The sequence below is a fragment of the Crinia signifera genome, chromosome 11 (assembly GCF_055691185.1).
Source record: "Crinia signifera chromosome 11, ASM5569118v1, whole genome shotgun sequence".
Classification (NCBI taxonomy): Eukaryota; Metazoa; Chordata; class Amphibia; order Anura; family Myobatrachidae; genus Crinia; species Crinia signifera.
In genome coordinates this window covers 46,569,520-46,587,431 of record NC_139227.1, presented here as the reverse complement: position 1 = coordinate 46,587,431, position 17,912 = coordinate 46,569,520, and the positions used below count along the sequence as shown (strand labels likewise).

Below are 17,912 nucleotides of genomic sequence, written 5' to 3'. Positions count from 1 at the left end.
GGGCCCCAGTACAACAACTTCCCAGGGCCCCCTGAACTCTAACCCTCCCTGCCATACTTTCGATTGGGAAGCCAACAGACAGCATTCCGGTGGAAGCATTGTGAGTGATGTTGGGATCCCGGCACCGGTCTGCAAAGCACTGTCGGGATTCCGGTATTCCAACTGCATCCCAACCAAAGTGCATATTCTAATATCTAATTCGGACCCTTTGCGTGCTCAGGCCCAGGTAATCAGTAGCCACTTCCCCCCTCCCTCTCTGGACAACTCATTCCACCCACTGCCTGTGCAAGGTGAATAAGAACTCTCAAACAATCAGAGAGGATGAAAGATTGATGGGGTGTAATGGGCCCCATACATCAGCAATCACAATTTATGGATTTCCAGATACAGGGATTTTTTGGCCAGATAAATTTTCAATCTATCTGACTTTGCCCACACATTACAGATTTATTTCAGTGATCGGCAGATTTTTCCATCTAAAGATTGCATCTTCATATCTGGAAATTGCCCAATTGATTGTCATTTCAGCTGTTCATAATGTAAATAGATGAAGAAGACGAATTGGGAATGCCCACACATATAAAAAAGATCTGCAGATAATACCAGATTATTAAACATGTTTAAAAACCTGATTAAGCAATCGATTGGCGATTTTGATTGGGATTGCCAAAAGGGGGAGCCCACACATCTAAAATTAATTGTGGCAATCATCTACATATCTGAAAATTGTCACAATTAATTGCTGATGTATGGGGCCCTTAAACCAAGAGGCTGGAGGCCTAGGTTATGGTAAAAGCCGGGGTGGCCAAACCAGTCCTCAAGATCTACTAACGGTCCATGTTTCCCAGACAACCTCGCTGGTGCACAGCTGTAGTCATTACTAAATGTCACATTACCCAGACCACCTAGCTGGTGCATAGGTGTAGTCATTACTAACTGTCACATTTCCCAGGTCACCTAGCTGGTGCACAGGTGTAGTCATTACTAACTGTCACATTTCCCAGACCACCTAGCTGGTGCACAGGTGTAGTCATTACTAACTGCCACATTTCCCAGGTCACCCTAGCTGGTGCACAGCTGTAGTCATTACTAACTGTCACATTCCCCAGGTCACCTAGCTTGTGCACAGGTGTAGTCTTTACTATCTGTCACATTCCCCAGACCAACTTGCTGGTGCACAGCTGTAGTCATTACTAGCTGTCACATTTCCAAACATGCTGTATTCATTCCTACTATAGATTACAGGTTACCTGATATATATAAACTGTTGGTAGATCTGGAGGACAGGTTTGGCCACCCCTGGTATAAGCCATGTCTTAAGTGCCTGAATGCCTGCTGCTTATCCTGTGGCTGGACAGTTGGAGAACTGACCCCTATCAATCAGCTGTAATGTTTAGAAGCAGCTGGATCAGCCAGACCACCTCCCCCGTCATTAAGCAAATCATTGCCTCAGACAGGGGAGGGGCACGGGACAGCGTGGCAGACAGTGCCTTGTCGGGCAAAGGGGAACTATTCACAACCCTGCCCATTCGGCACTACTTAAATAGAAAAAAGGGGTGCAGGGGATTGCCTGTAGAACCCATAGACTATAAGCCCCAGTATCTCCCTAATTATATAAAAGTACAAAAATTGCATAAATGGGGAAAATAGAAATGCAATTGTATTACTTGATTATGGCCGACCATGTGAGCAGCTGGTCCCTGTCTGGTGATCATCATTCTGTCATGGTGACAGGCCTGTTTTTATGTGGAGGCCTGGAGCTGCAGCTTTATCCGCCCCAATGTTAACCTGTTCCTGTTGCCGTGCTACAGGCTGTGCTTGTAAAATAAGAGGACCTGATTGGATGGTAATTTTAGAGCACAATGGGATTTGCTGGCGAAGTGTCAGTAAATAATAATAATAAATAAATAATTGAGGATGTCAGGAAGGTGCTGCAAATATCTCATCCCCCCTCTACTGGTTCTGCCCTAACATAATCCTTATAAGATCTAAGCATCACATTATATAACGGATGCCATAAACCCGCTAACAGCACAAATTATGTATAACTAGCTACGTACTTATTATGTTCTCAATGAGTTGGATGTAATTATCAGCATTTTACACATAATTAGCAGCTCTTCCAACACACCCATGGGGTGGCTGCCCAGTGTCGTTTTTGTTTTTGGGGTATCGCCATTAGCCCTAATCCCCATCTTTCTGCCGGGCCGAGTGCTGTTCATGTCGGCCGAGTGCTGTTCCTACCGGCACCAGTGATGTTCCTATCGCCATGGAGGGCTTCGATCTTGATAATTGGAGGAACGATTTTTGCAACAAGCTTTAGCATAAAGCCTGGAGATTACAGGGAGTACAGAAGCGATGCGTCTCATAACAAAATAATCATCCTCATGCCTCGGCGCTCTGGTCTTGCGTTTAAGTTCTGGAGGATGAGAGACTTTCGGTAGCACTTTAGTCCCCTCAGGGATCTTATGGGGGACACAGACACGGTTCCTCTCCACCCGTGTCTTGATGAACTTGGCCTTGCTCCCATAGGTCATTGTGCTGCGGGCGTCTTCATAGGCACTGTCCGCGGGGCTGATGTGTGTGATCATGACCATTCGGCCTTTCCCGCTCAGTGCTCCCTTTAGCAGCCAGGTCAGCTTGCTGTCCCGATAGTTTCTATGGCTGCCTGGTTTGTCACGCAGCGCCATGATGCAGGTTCTCAGAGCGAGAAGGGAGCGGTTGATGTAGCCTCCCTCTTTCATGCTCTGGCCACTGTTTGCAGTCTGGCTTGCCCGCTCTGATCCTGCCAGGTCTACCATGTACAGCCTGGCTGTGCTCACACCATCGCTGTCCTCCTTCTGTATGGTGACCTGCATTACTGCATGGGAGCGGGATGAGGTCTTATTAGCGGCGGTGGGAGCTTCAGAGCGCCGCTTATTCCCCTTCTCCAGCAGGGCCATGGCTTCCTCAGGATTGCTAAGGGTGAACTGGGCAATCCCTTCTATTTTGGTGTTGCCATTGGGATCCTCTCTGAGGACCAAAGACCCAGAGGAAGGTCTTAGAAGGTCCCGGACTTTTTCATTGTAGATCTCAGCATATGACAATGATACAGAGAAGTTTTTTCTATTTCCAGTCTCCTCAATGGCATTAAACAGGTCCTTCAGGGTGCGATACATTACTCCGGGCTCACGGGCCTTGCCCATCATAGTAAAGGTCTTCCCGGTGCCTGTTGGGCCGTAGGCAAATATGGCAGCATTGTACCCAGATAGGAGGTCACCCACTAAGGGCCTCACTGTGGAATTATACACAGTCTCCTGGGTCGCTGCCTGGTCAAACACTTGGTTGAATTTGAATGTCGTCTCTCTTGTCCTGGTCGAGCGCAGGACGTTGTTAGGATCCTCACCAGGGTCCTGCAGTAGCACTGTCTGCGGTCCGAGCTGGTGGGCGATGCATTGTGCGCGGTTCTTAGTCTCCGTTCTATTAAATGGACGGATGCGCAAAGCGACAGCCACTTGATGATCTTTAGCTTTGTCACTTTTAGTCTCCATCTTATTCAATCGTCAGTCTTCAGAAAAGAATGAGAAATGATCTGTGTTGGCTCTAGTCCAGCAATATCAGATATGAGCCAGGAAGCAGCAAGCGGATGGTTTTATACCCCCTCACAGCCCATTGTGACATCACAATCTGCCCTCACAGCCCATAGTGACATCACAATCTGCCCTATGGCAGAGGGGCCCTGCTGTGTATCTTATCCAGGGCATGCTGGTACATTGGATTCTAACAAAGTTGTATTCCCGTACCTCATCCCTTTAATCCTGGAGACATATCAATTACACAGGTTCTGTGGCTGGCTCACTTCAAGACTCAATTTCTACTGTTTTTTTTTTTTTAAACAGCCATCAGACTTCATTCCAACTGTATTTTTTTAATCAGCCACAGAACCTGTGTAATTAATATGTCTCCAGGATTAAAAGGATGAGGTGTTAACCCTACTTATTACCTATCTGGAGGTGCTCCCAGGAACCTAGGATTAACACCTCATCCCTTTAATTCATGTCGACCTTATGCTTGTGTCAACTTTTTGTCACTGCCAAGCTAAAGCCTGTTGACCTTTTTAATTTGTCAACTTATTGACTGTTGACCAATACGCACTAAATGACTTATTAAAATATGCGGCTTAGAATGGACTATCTGAGCGATATCTTGTAGTGCGCACATTGTTATCGACCTCCCATCCGTCGGCACATGCGGGTCAACTTTGGCTATGTATCCAATGACCTCATGTTCAGCAGTCACAGGTGACCTCACTAAATGATATCTGTAACCAATATCATTCAGTGTGTAAGTGCTATCTAGCTGACCAGCGGCATCGCCTATATATCTTATACCACTTTTACACCAGAGCTGCCGAGTCGCACCCAGGTTTTTGAACTTGGCTCCAACCCGGATGTGACCCGGCAGTTGTTCCTTTTACAATGGCATCCTCCGGCATTATGCTGTGCGGGCGACAACTGCGAAGGCGGGCTCTGAGCCGTCACTTGGAGATGACATCAACTCCAATCCCCGGGAAACCTGCCAGCCGGGGGTGTGGATCAGCATGTAGTTAGACAGTCATTAAGGCGACACCATTAGGTCGACATGCATTTAGGTCGACATGAGTCCAGGTCGACATGGGTTAGGTCAACAGGGTCATTATGTCGACAGTGTCATTCGGTCGACAGCCAAAAGGTCGACATGGGGTTTTTCACCGTTTTTTTACCCGAATGTTGTCACACAGTCAACATGGACACAGGTTAAAGTGCACCGCGTCCCCATGCTGCGCTCGCAATGCTTCGGGGTTGGTGCCTCGCTATGCTTGGCACACTATTTAATTTTCCCATCACGCCCTAGTGGATGGTAGAGCGTGAAATACCTCCTGTCGGCACATGTTGGCTCAAAAAACAGTGAATAACCCCATGTCGACCTTTTGACTGTCGACCTAACCAACGTCGACCTAATGACCCTGTCGTTTTAACCCATGTCGACCTAGACACATGTCAACCTAAATGCATGTCGACCTAATGACTGTTTAACAACTTGCTGGTGACCCAATGACCGTATTCCCCATCCGGGACCCCAGCAACACTGTCCGACATGCTGGGGGCCAAGCCCAGCACCAGGGAAAGCTGCTGGGCTGCCCCCAGCCCCGTTCTGTGAGGTGAATGGATGCCGCACACAGGCATCCATTCACCTCCTCCCAGCAGCGGAGGCTGTACACGGCCCCTGCCAGGGGCGGATTGGCCCACCGGGAAACCGGGCCATTTCCCGGTGGGCCAGCCCAAAACTCATTAAAAGGGGCCGGCCACGCTCCCCCCTGGGCTGGCTGGGCCGCAGCACTTTGCCCAAATCAAAAATGGCCGTGGGAGGAGTGCTGCGCATGCGCGCGCAGCACCTCCCAGGCTCCCAGCTCCTGTTCCCCCTCCACCCGGCCAGCAGAAGAAAGAAGAACAGCAGCAGCAGGTGATCCACCCGCCCCCCCGGGCATACCGCCGCCACCAGCACCCCCTCCCCCCCCCCCCTGGGCATACCGCCACTACACCCCCCCCCCCCCCCCCGCGGCATACCACCGCCGCCCCCACCTCCCCCGGCTCGCATTAGCGCATACCGCCACCCCCAAGGCCCGGTTTCGAGACCCAATCTGCCCCTGGCCCCTGCCCAACCTCTGGGCTGACCGCAGGATGCTGCGGTCTGGAGGTATGGGCTTCCCTATTGGTCAAAATGGGTCCCTGGTTCAGATCACCTGGGTTACCCATTTACACGGCCCCTGACTCCGGGGAAGTGCCGTGTCCGACCATGAGCATTTTTTTTACCCCATTTACACCAAGCCCCGACCCGGAGTGGAGCAGCAATAACCCGGATCGAGGCTTTGGTGTAAAAGAGATATTATAGTTACCCCCCTCATCTTCTAGTGTTTATGGGGCTTTAGTTGCAAAGCAGATAGTGGTAAATCATAAGCAGGGCCGCCACTAGAAATTTTGGGGCCTGGAACTGACCTTCATTGGCACTCCCCCCGCCCCCCCACTCGTGCCCGCCTGCACCCCGTCCTTATCTACATAACATACATTTTATTTACAATCTTAGACAATCACTCACATATACTGTACACTTACTAGGCTATGATATGAGGGTAAGTGCATAGCTACCTTCTCCTCAATGCAATAAGATTAATCTTTCTGCCCCTCTCTCTCCAACCTAACAACTCATACACTACTTAGCTGGCATATTCACAAAGGGCCTAATTCTAGTTCACTCGCAAAAGCAAATTCTCTCTCTAATGGACAAAACCATGTGCACTGCAGGGGGGCAGATGTAACGTGCAGAGAGAATTAGATTTGGGTGGGGTTTGTACTTCAAACTGATATCTATATTGCAGTGTAAAAATAAAGCAGCCAGTATTTACTCTGCACTGAAACAAAATAACTCACCCAAATCTAACTCTCTCTGCACATGTTACATAAGCCCCACCTGGACAGCATGGTATTATCCATTAGAGAGAGAATTTGCTTTTGCAAGTTAACAAGAATCATGCCCATAGTGGGTTATTCTCATTGACATGCAGTGCTGCGAAGATCGCAGTGCTGCATTTAATATTTCGCCCTCGTCCACAATTGCCACTGGCCCCCTTAGCAGCCCGAATCCCACCGCGCGACTGCGAATGGATGTTTGGCATGAACATACATTCATTATAATTACTATTATTCATCTAGAGGTTTTCATAGTGGGGAAAGATGATTCCAGATTTAGCATTAGGTTTAGTAGGACCTCTCCTGGCCATATTGCAAGCTGGGATGGACAGGGTTACCACCACCTATATACTGTATACCAGTGATGGCTAACCTTATAACACCAACTGTTGTTGAACTACACATCCCAGCATGGGATCACATATAAATGGCCAAAAACACAGACAAGACAAACATACTTAAAACTGAGTAAATACTCAAATAGATTAACAGCTCCAATTAGAATAATTAGTATGCATGCTTTCTTTGGTACAGCATACCTCCCAACTTTCCGGCTGCGAGCGCCCAGAAAGGGGGTGTGGCTTATGCAAATGAGGGGTGCGCTTCTGAAAATGAGCCGCGTCCCCGTTTTCGGCCGCGAATAGACGTTGTCAAATTGGGGGGGCTCCGAACTGCCCCCCCCCCCTGCAGCGGGACACCTCCGGCCACGGGTGGGACAGCGGGACAGGACCCGGTAATCGGGACTGTCCCGCTGAAATCGGGATTGTTGGGAGGTATGGTACAGATAGATGTAGTACCATCCTCTTGTTAGTGTCTCAATTGTAAGTCCCCCACCTATGTGCACATATTAGTGGTTTGTTATTGAGCTTGGTTAGAGCTCACAACAAGCACTAAGGTGTCCGGCTTTCAATACCTGGTGGGTGCCCCGACCGCTGGTGCAGTCTCTCCTCTGCGGCTTCCCCAGGAGCAAAGGCGAATCTAGGGGGTGGTCCATTTTGTAGCTGAGGGGTGGGGCTTTCCAACGAGCCCAGGCCCATGTCTCTAGCCCCCTGGGAACCGGAGATACTGCCAGGCAAATCTGGAACATTTTCCCTATAGGATAACATGGGACCCGCTAATTCCGACCCCCACCCAGTTCAATGGATGCCAGTTCCCCCTTCAGCATCACTGAAGCTCGAGGTTGATCTCAGTCGAACCCAAATCGCTGGGCCTTCAATCTGATACCAGGCTGGATCCATATGGGTTAATTGGTTCCAGGGATATTGAGGTTAAACCGTTTTTTTTTTTTTTTATTTCTTAAATGTAATTTCATGACTGTATATGTTCTTTGAGGGCAGATTTCTCTGGAACCAAACAGCCCAGTTTCACGGGACCAAAATCATTCGAAGCCAACTCAAAAGTTCTTCAATATGATACTGGTCTCATGTAAATGGGTCAGTTGGTTCCGAAGATATAGCTGGTTGGTTAAAGGGGGGTAGGGAGAGGGGAATGGTTGTCTCTCCCCCTCACACCAGAAAATTTAGGGACTAGGCTGGTGTATAAGGGGTCAGCCTGGGAATGTCCCTGCATGATCCTGAGACCATATTCCCGGGTAAATCCTAGCATTTTCTGTTGTGAAAGGGGTATTATTTCAAACAGCCGTGACCTGCAGTGCTCTGAATACAGCCGGGCAGCCCCCTGCTCTCTGCCCAGCTGTCAATGACTGTCACCCCTGCAGCTTCCGCTCCAATTCTTCTCCCCGCTTTCACCTCAGCCCGCCCCCCCTTTAATCATGTGGTGTCGGTGCCCGGCGTGCTCCCCCCACGTCACGCACAACAACAGCGCGCACAATATTTAAAATGTTCACTCGGCTAGAGGGGACACCAGGAGGGGAGTGGGAGCGTGCTCTGCTCCTCTCCCCATAGAAGCAGCTGCACCTCTCTCCATCTCTCCCTGCAGCAGCAGCGAAGGCTCATATAAAAATTTACAGTAAGTGGCACTTTTGGGGGCATTGCTTAAGGGATGCTACAAGTGGCAGTATGTGCGGGCATTACGCATAATGTGTGGCTTAATGTGTAAGGGGCATTACGGTGTGCAGCATCATGTGTAAGGGGCATTACGGTGTGCAGTATCATGTGTAAGGGGCATTAAGGTGTGCAGCATCATGTGTAAGGGGCATTATGTGTGCAGCATCATGTGTAATGGGTACTATGGTGCACGGCATCATGTGTAATGGGTACTATGGTGCGCGGCATCATGTGTAATGGGAACTATGGTGTGCGGCATCATGTGTAATGGGTACTATGGTGTGAGGCATCATGTGTAATGGGTATTATTAGGGTGTGGCATCATGTGTTATGGGTACTATGGTGCCATCAAGCAAGAACCCCCTAGCAATGAGCACATAGGTAAGCATCACTTATGTGGCAAATATGTAATGGGCATTACGGTTTGTTATATAGTATGTAATGGGCATCATGATGTGTGATTTCCTGATGCCCCAGAATATTATACGGTATAATAAATGGTACCATTAAAAAGTACAACTTGTCCCGCAAAAAAAAAGCCCTCATGTGTCTATATAGCCGGAAAATTTAAAAAGTTACGCTTATTTGAACGCGAGGAGGAAAAAAAAAAGAAAAGTTAACAAAAAACGCCCCGTCGGGAAGGGGTTAATAAGGGGCCTATGGCAGCCCTTATGGCAGCTACCATATCCCCATATGTCACTGGGGCTGTCAGCGGGGGCAGCGGGGTGTCAGGAGCGCTGTACTCACTGTGCTGGGTATGCTGTTCAGTGGCTGGTGAGCCCGGATTGCTGCCGATGGCGGTCTCCTTATGTTTGGAGAGCGGGGAAGCAAGGGGAGCCGTCCGAGTCCCGGCGTCCGGCGCCATCTTGGATCCCGGGAGCGGCTTTTCCCTGTCTCTTCTCGGGCGGCTTGCGGCTCCGGGCATCGGGGTAAGGTGGCGTTTCATGCACCAGGGGGTCCAGGGAGGTAAGAGCGGGTGGCGGGCGGGTTTTTACCCAGTTCAGAGCCGCGTTAATTGCGGCGTGGAGTGCCCGGGCGGAGGAGCTCCTGTCTCCCACTACCTCGGCATGTGGGGGCGGAGCCGGAAGTCAGTTTTAATATTCTTATTACTCTGTATAACAGTGCATGCATATAAAGTTAAAAAAAATATATGGATTATGCAGGTATGTAGTGATATGACAACGGTCTAGTACAATTAACAATGCAAAACACACAATTGATTGATGGGCACTAATTTTAACGGAATACAGGTCTAAAAACCAAAAGACTTTGGGAAAAGGTATTGCTGGTATTGCTAGCGGCAGGGAGTTATTCATAAGGGTGGGGACAGCATTTGGGGGTGCCTGTGCACCCAGGGCCGGATTTGGGGGTCAGGCCGCCCCTAGGCACCACACTTTAGTCCCCCCCCTCAGCGCCTCCACTTGGCCGGTCAGCCTCTTCACCTGCTCCCGCAGCCGCTGTAGCCGCCGCAGCCTGTGCTGTGTGACCGCTGTCACTCCCCCTGTCATTCCCCCGCCAGCAGCAGTAGCGGTACACACACCCAGAAGCGCCCCCTGACAGGCCGAGGCTGCCGGCCACACACAATCCTGTGCCTGCCCGAGGGGCAGCGGGGGAGGCCATTGGGACGCTGGATAATTGCCGGGGACCACCGGCGAAGCTCCTCTGCCCGTCCTCCTGACGTGGGGCGCCTGTTGCTGAGCAGGGCTACCGATGCCGGCGAGGAGGGAGGAGAGAAGTTAGAAGAAGGCAGAAGCAGGGAGCAATGTATAACAGTACGCTCTGCCCCGCGATAAGCAACTCCCACAAGAGTGACAGCGCTCTGTGATGAGTGTGAGTGGGCTTCACGCGTGCGGTACCTGGCGCTGGGGTGGCACAATCCCGGGCAGGGACGGGCAGGATGCCGGTGTTGGACACATGCTATAACCCTGCGGCTGTAAGGGGAGACAGGAGCTGGGGGACGGGTCCTGGCTGCCTGCCGCCCTTAATTTGTGCCGCCCCTAGGCCCGTGCCTCACGGGCCTAGTGGCAAATCCGTCCCTGTGTGCACCCCTAACACAATGTGCGCACACCTATGATAGCGCTGTTTAGGCTCTGTGACAGCTCTTTTCTTTCACTGTCTCTCCCTTCCAGTACTTCTGACTGGCAAACCTATACCTGCTCTCTGTCTAAGTGTGGTAGTGTTTGGTAATTTACTGTGTACTTATTGTTACAATGGCAGGGGGTAACTCCAAGAGAGTTGCTTGCAAGAAATGTAATGCAAAATTTTCACCTTCTACAGAGGGAGTTTTACTTTGTGATAAATACACTGTTAACCCCCCACTAGCACAGGCTCCTGTGCATACCCCTGTCTGGGCATCACAGCTTGCAGATGTAATGTCCCAATTATCTTCTGAGCTCTCAGCAGCTCAAAAAGATAGGGAGACATCCAGAAACCAGCAGGCCTCTTTAGCCTCTGCAGTAGAAGGCTTAACAAAAGCCCTGGCCCCAGGGCCAGCAGAGGGCACTGGTCCATCCTCTTCAAGGGCATTAAACCACCCTCTTTTACAAAGGAAGAGGTTGCTGCCACAGTCTGTGGATTTAGGTGATTATGATGATATGCCTGATCTTGAGGAGGGTGAATTTGCTCCTTCAGAGGAGGAGGATGTTTTAGCGTTTGATATGCAAGAGCCTGAACAAGCCTCTCAGAGCTTTGAGGATTTAATTGAGATGGTAAAAATTGCTTGTAATGTGACTGAGGGAGCAGACACTCCTGTCCGTCCTTCTCTTTTTGGTAAGAAACAAAAGCAATCTTCCACTTTTCCTCTGGCAGAGGAACTGGATGATCATGTGCGGCAAGCCTGGTGTCACCCAGACAAAAAATTTCAGGTACTGTACCCTGCAGGTTTTTAGCAAATTACCCCCTTCAACCTGAGGTCAGAAAGAAGGTTGAGATACCACCAATGGTTGACTCTTCTGTATCTCAACTGTCTAAAAAGACGGTCCTTCTGGTCCCAGGGGCCACCACCCTTAAGGACACCTCAGACCGTAAGTTAGAGGTAACCTTAAAATATATTTTTTCTGCGGCTGGTGTTTTACAGCGTCCGGCTCAGGTTGGTTGCTGGGTGAATAAGGCCATAGGGGTATGGGCCTCCCAAATTTCTTCAGAAGTTTGTGAGGGTTCTGACCGCGCCTCCATTGTTCAACTTGCTGCACAGATCCAGGAGGCTTCCACATTTTTAATGGAAGCTTCCTCAGATATTTGTATGGTCACAGTTTCTGCACATTCCATATCAGCTTGTAGAGCAATTTGGCTACGCTAATGGCAAGCGGACGCAGAATCCAAACGAGCAGTGGAGGCTCTTGCCTATAATGGGGATGTCCTGTTCTGGCCTGAGCTCGATAAATGGATATCCCAGGCAACACGTGGTAAGTTTCACTTTCTTCCCTCAGCTGCTCCACCAGCTACTCATAGGACACCACAAAGGCCTTCCTTTCAGTCCTTTCGTCACACTAGCAGGGTTTGGGAACCACGACTACCCAGCTATTGGGTCCTCAATCTTGAGAATTTCCAGATCTCTCACTCTTCCCAATCTCCATGTTTATTCTTGCTTATTTAAAATCGTTGATAGAAATGGAAATCAATGAAAATAGATATTGTTCTTTTTTAAAGTCAACACTAAATCAAGAATTTATTACAGATAGAAAGTACCCTCAGGAGGTCGCGTGGGGACCATCGTCTGTTATCAGTAGGATTGCAATGATTCTAGTACCTTATTTCTGTGATAACTTAGAATAGGATAATGATGTGGAAGTGGCATATAACACATTTCTGTAGACTGCCCTACCATATTTACCGTCTCTTTGAAGGTATTTTGTGGGCTTTTCCCAGGGCTGTCAAGAGAAATCTTGGGCCCCAGTACAACAACTTCCCAGGGCCCCCTGAACTCTAACCCTCCCTGCCATACTTTCGATTGGGAAGCCAACAGACAGCATTCCGGTGGAAGCATTGTGAGTGATGTTGGGATCCCGGCACCGGTCTGCAAAGCACTGTCGGGATTCCGGTATTCCAACTGCATCCCAACCAAAGTGCATATTCTAATATCTAATTCGGACCCTTTGCGTGCTCAGGCCCAGGTAATCAGTAGCCACTTCCCCCCTCCCTCTCTGGACAACTCATTCCACCCACTGCCTGTGCAAGGTGAATAAGAACTCTCAAACAATCAGAGAGGATGAAAGATTGATGGGGTGTAATGGGCCCCATACATCAGCAATCACAATTTATGGATTTCCAGATACAGGGATTTTTTGGCCAGATAAATTTTCAATCTATCTGACTTTGCCCACACATTACAGATTTATTTCAGTGATCGGCAGATTTTTCCATCTAAAGATTGCATCTTCATATCTGGAAATTGCCCAATTGATTGTCATTTCAGCTGTTCATAATGTAAATAGATGAAGAAGACGAATTGGGAATGCCCACACATATAAAAAAGATCTGCAGATAATACCAGATTATTAAACATGTTTAAAAACCTGATTAAGCAATCGATTGGCGATTTTGATTGGGATTGCCAAAAGGGGGAGCCCACACATCTAAAATTAATTGTGGCAATCATCTACATATCTGAAAATTGTCACAATTAATTGCTGATGTATGGGGCCCTTAAACCAAGAGGCTGGAGGCCTAGGTTATGGTAAAAGCCGGGGTGGCCAAACCAGTCCTCAAGATCTACTAACGGTCCATGTTTCCCAGACAACCTCGCTGGTGCACAGCTGTAGTCATTACTAAATGTCACATTACCCAGACCACCTAGCTGGTGCATAGGTGTAGTCATTACTAACTGTCACATTTCCCAGGTCACCTAGCTGGTGCACAGGTGTAGTCATTACTAACTGTCACATTTCCCAGACCACCTAGCTGGTGCACAGGTGTAGTCATTACTAACTGCCACATTTCCCAGGTCACCCTAGCTGGTGCACAGCTGTAGTCATTACTAACTGTCACATTCCCCAGGTCACCTAGCTTGTGCACAGGTGTAGTCTTTACTATCTGTCACATTCCCCAGACCAACTTGCTGGTGCACAGCTGTAGTCATTACTAGCTGTCACATTTCCAAACATGCTGTATTCATTCCTACTATAGATTACAGGTTACCTGATATATATAAACTGTTGGTAGATCTGGAGGACAGGTTTGGCCACCCCTGGTATAAGCCATGTCTTAAGTGCCTGAATGCCTGCTGCTTATCCTGTGGCTGGACAGTTGGAGAACTGACCCCTATCAATCAGCTGTAATGTTTAGAAGCAGCTGGATCAGCCAGACCACCTCCCCCGTCATTAAGCAAATCATTGCCGCAGACAGGGGAGGGGCACGGGACAGCGTGGCAGACAGTGCCTTGTCGGGCAAAGGGGAACTATTCACAACCCTGCCCATTCGGCACTACTTAAATAGAAAAAAGGGGTGCAGGGGATTGCCTGTAGAACCCATAGACTATAAGCCCCAGTATCTCCCTAATTATATAAAAGTACAAAAATTGCATAAATGGGGAAAATAGAAATGCAATTGTATTACTTGATTATGGCCGACCATGTGAGCAGCTGGTCCCTGTCTGGTGATCATCATTCTGTCATGGTGACAGGCCTGTTTTTATGTGGAGGCCTGGAGCTGCAGCTTTATCCGCCCCAATGTTAACCTGTTCCTGTTGCCGTGCTACAGGCTGTGCTTGTAAAATAAGAGGACCTGATTGGATGGTAATTTTAGAGCACAATGGGATTTGCTGGCGAAGTGTCAGTAAATAATAATAATAAATAAATAATTGAGGATGTCAGGAAGGTGCTGCAAATATCTCATCCCCCCTCTACTGGTTCTGCCCTAACATAATCCTTATAAGATCTAAGCATCACATTATATAACGGATGCCATAAACCCGCTAACAGCACAAATTATGTATAACTAGCTACGTACTTATTATGTTCTCAATGAGTTGGCTGTAATTATCAGCATTTTACACATAATTAGCAGCTCTTCCAACACACCCATGGGGTGGCTGCCCAGTGTCGTTTTTGTTTTTGGGGTATCGCCATTAGCCCTAATCCCCATCTTTCTGCCGGGCCGAGTGCTGTTCATGTCGGCCGAGTGCTGTTCCTACCGGCACCAGTGATGTTCCTATCGCCATGGAGGGCTTCGATCTTGATAATTGGAGGAACGATTTTTGCAACAAGCTTTAGCATAAAGCCTGGAGATTACAGGGAGTACAGGAGCGATGCGTCTCATAACAAAATAATCATCCTCATGCCTCGGCGCTCTGGTCTTGCGTTTAAGTTCTGGAGGATGAGAGACTTTCGGTAGCACTTTAGTCCCCTCAGGGATCTTATGGGGGACACAGACACGGTTCCTCTCCACCCGTGTCTTGATGAACTTGGCCTTGCTCCCATAGGTCATTGTGCTGCGGGCGTCTTCATAGGCACTATCCGCGGGGCTGATGTGTGTGATCATGACCATTCGGCCTTTCCCGCTCAGTGCTCCCTTTAGCAGCCAGGTCAGCTTGCTGTCCCGATAGTTTCTATGGCTGCCTGGTTTGTCACGCAGCGCCATGATGCAGGTTCTCAGAGCGAGAAGGGAGCGGTTGATGTAGCCTCCCTCTTTCATGCTCTGGCCACTGTTTGCAGTCTGGCTTGCCCGCTCTGATCCTGCCAGGTCTACCATGTACAGCCTGGCTGTGCTCACACCATCGCTGTCCTCCTTCTGTATGGTGACCTGCATTACTGCATGGGAGCGGGATGAGGTCTTATTAGCGGCGGTGGGAGCTTCAGAGCGCCGCTTATTCCCCTTCTCCAGCAGGGCCATGGCTTCCTCAGGATTGCTAAGGGTGAACTGGGCAATCCCTTCTATTTTGGTGTTGCCATTGGGATCCTCTCTGAGGACCAAAGACCCAGAGGAAGGTCTTAGAAGGTCCCGGACTTTTTCATTGTAGATCTCAGCATATGACAATGATACAGAGAAGTTTTTTCTATTTCCAGTCTCCTCAATGGCATTAAACAGGTCCTTCAGGGTGCGATACATTACTCCGGGCTCACGGGCCTTGCCCATCATAGTAAAGGTCTTCCCGGTGCCTGTTGGGCCGTAGGCAAATATGGCAGCATTGTACCCAGATAGGAGGTCACCCACTAAGGGCCTCACTGTGGAATTATACACAGTCTCCTGGGTCGCTGCCTGGTCAAACACTTGGTTGAATTTGAATGTCGTCTCTCTTGTCCTGGTCGAGCGCAGGACGTTGTTAGGATCCTCACCAGGGTCCTGCAGTAGCACTGTCTGCGGTCCGAGCTGGTGGGCGATGCATTGTGCGCGGTTCTTAGTCTCCGTTCTATTAAATGGACGGATGCGCAAAGCGACAGCCACTTGATGATCTTTAGCTTTGTCACTTTTAGTCTCCATCTTATTCAATCGTCAGTCTTCAGAAAAGAATGAGAAATGATCTGTGTTGGCTCTAGTCCAGCAATATCAGATATGAGCCAGGAAGCAGCAAGCGGATGGTTTTATACCCCCTCACAGCCCATTGTGACATCACAATCTGCCCTCACAGCCCATAGTGACATCACAATCTGCCCTATGGCAGAGGGGCCCTGCTGTGTATCTTATCCAGGGCATGCTGGTACATTGGATTCTAACAAAGTTGTATTCCCGTACCTCATCCCTTTAATCCTGGAGACATATCAATTACACAGGTTCTGTGGCTGGCTCACTTCAAGACTCAATTTCTACTGTTTTTTTTTTTTTTTAAACAGCCATCAGACTTCATTCCAACTGTATTTTTTTAATCAGCCACAGAACCTGTGTAATTAATATGTCTCCAGGATTAAAAGGATGAGGTGTTAACCCTACTTATTACCTATCTGGAGGTGCTCCCAGGAACCTAGGATTAACACCTCATCCCTTTAATTCATGTCGACCTTATGCTTGTGTCAACTTTTTGTCACTGCCAAGCTAAAGCCTGTTGACCTTTTTAATTTGTCAACTTATTGACTGTTGACCAATACGCACTAAATGACTTATTAAAATATGCGGCTTAGAATGGACTATCTGAGCGATATCTTGTAGTGCGCACATTGTTATCGACCTCCCATCCGTCGGCACATGCGGGTCAACTTTGGCTATGTATCCAATGACCTCATGTTCAGCAGTCACAGGTGACCTCACTAAATGATATCTGTAACCAATATCATTCAGTGTGTAAGTGCTATCTAGCTGACCAGCGGCATCGCCTATATATCTTATACCACTTTTACACCAGAGCTGCCGAGTCGCACCCAGGTTTTTGAACTTGGCTCCAACCCGGATGTGACCCGGCAGTTGTTCCTTTTACAATGGCATCCTCCGGCATTATGCTGTGCGGGCGACAACTGCGAAGGCGGGCTCTGAGCCGTCACTTGGAGATGACATCATCTCCAATCCCCGGGAAACCTGCCAGCCGGGGGTGTGGATCAGCATGTAGTTAGACAGTCATTAAGGCGACACCATTAGGTCGACATGCATTTAGGTCGACATGAGTCCAGGTCGACATGGGTTAGGTCAACAGGGTCATTATGTCGACAGTGTCATTCGGTCGACAGCCAAAAGGTCGACATGGGGTTTTTCACCGTTTTTTTACCCGAATGTTGTCACACAGTCAACATGGACACAGGTTAAAGTGCACCGCGTCCCCATGCTGCGCTCGCAATGCTTCGGGGTTGGTGCCTCGCTATGCTTGGCACACTATTTAATTTTCCCATCACGCCCTAGTGGATGGTAGAGCGTGAAATACCTCCTGTCGGCACATGTTGGCTCAAAAAACAGTAAATAACCCCATGTCGACCTTTTGACTGTCGACCTAACCAACGTCGACCTAATGACCCTGTCGTTTTAACCCATGTCGACCTAGACACATGTCAACCTAAATGCATGTCGACCTAATGACTGTTTAACAACTTGCTGGTGACCCAATGACTGTATTCCCCATCCGGGACCCCAGCAACACTGTCCGACATGCTGGGGGCCAAGCCCAGCACCAGGGAAAGCTGCTGGGCTGCCCCCAGCCCCGTTCTGTGAGGTGAATGGATGCCGCACACAGGCATCCATTCACCTCCTCCCAGCAGCGGAGGCTGTACACGGCCCCTGCCAGGGGCGGATTGGCCCACCGGGAAACCGGGCCATTTCCCGGTGGGCCAGCCCAAAACTCATTAAAAGGGGCCGGCCACGCTCCCCCCTGGGCTGGCTGGGCCGCAGCACTTTGCCCAAATCAAAAATGGCCGTGGGAGGAGTGCTGCGCATGCGCGCGCAGCACCTCCCAGGCTCCCAGCTCCTGTTCCCCCTCCACCCGGCCAGCAGAAGAAAGAAGAACAGCAGCAGCAGGTGATCCACCCGCCCCCCCGGGCATACCGCCGCCACCAGCACCCCCTCCCCC

General features: G+C 49.3%; 2 pseudogenes; both read right to left on the bottom strand.

Annotated features, from left to right (window-relative positions):
- Positions 1 to 2,261: 2,261 nt before the first annotated feature.
- On the bottom strand, positions 2,262 to 3,884 carry LOC146045042 (kinesin-like protein KIF19 pseudogene; annotated as a pseudogene).
- A 10,703-nt stretch (positions 3,885 to 14,587) lies between these two features.
- LOC146045661 (kinesin-like protein KIF19 pseudogene) lies at positions 14,588 to 16,238 on the bottom strand (annotated as a pseudogene).
- Positions 16,239 to 17,912: the final 1,674 nt, after the last annotated feature.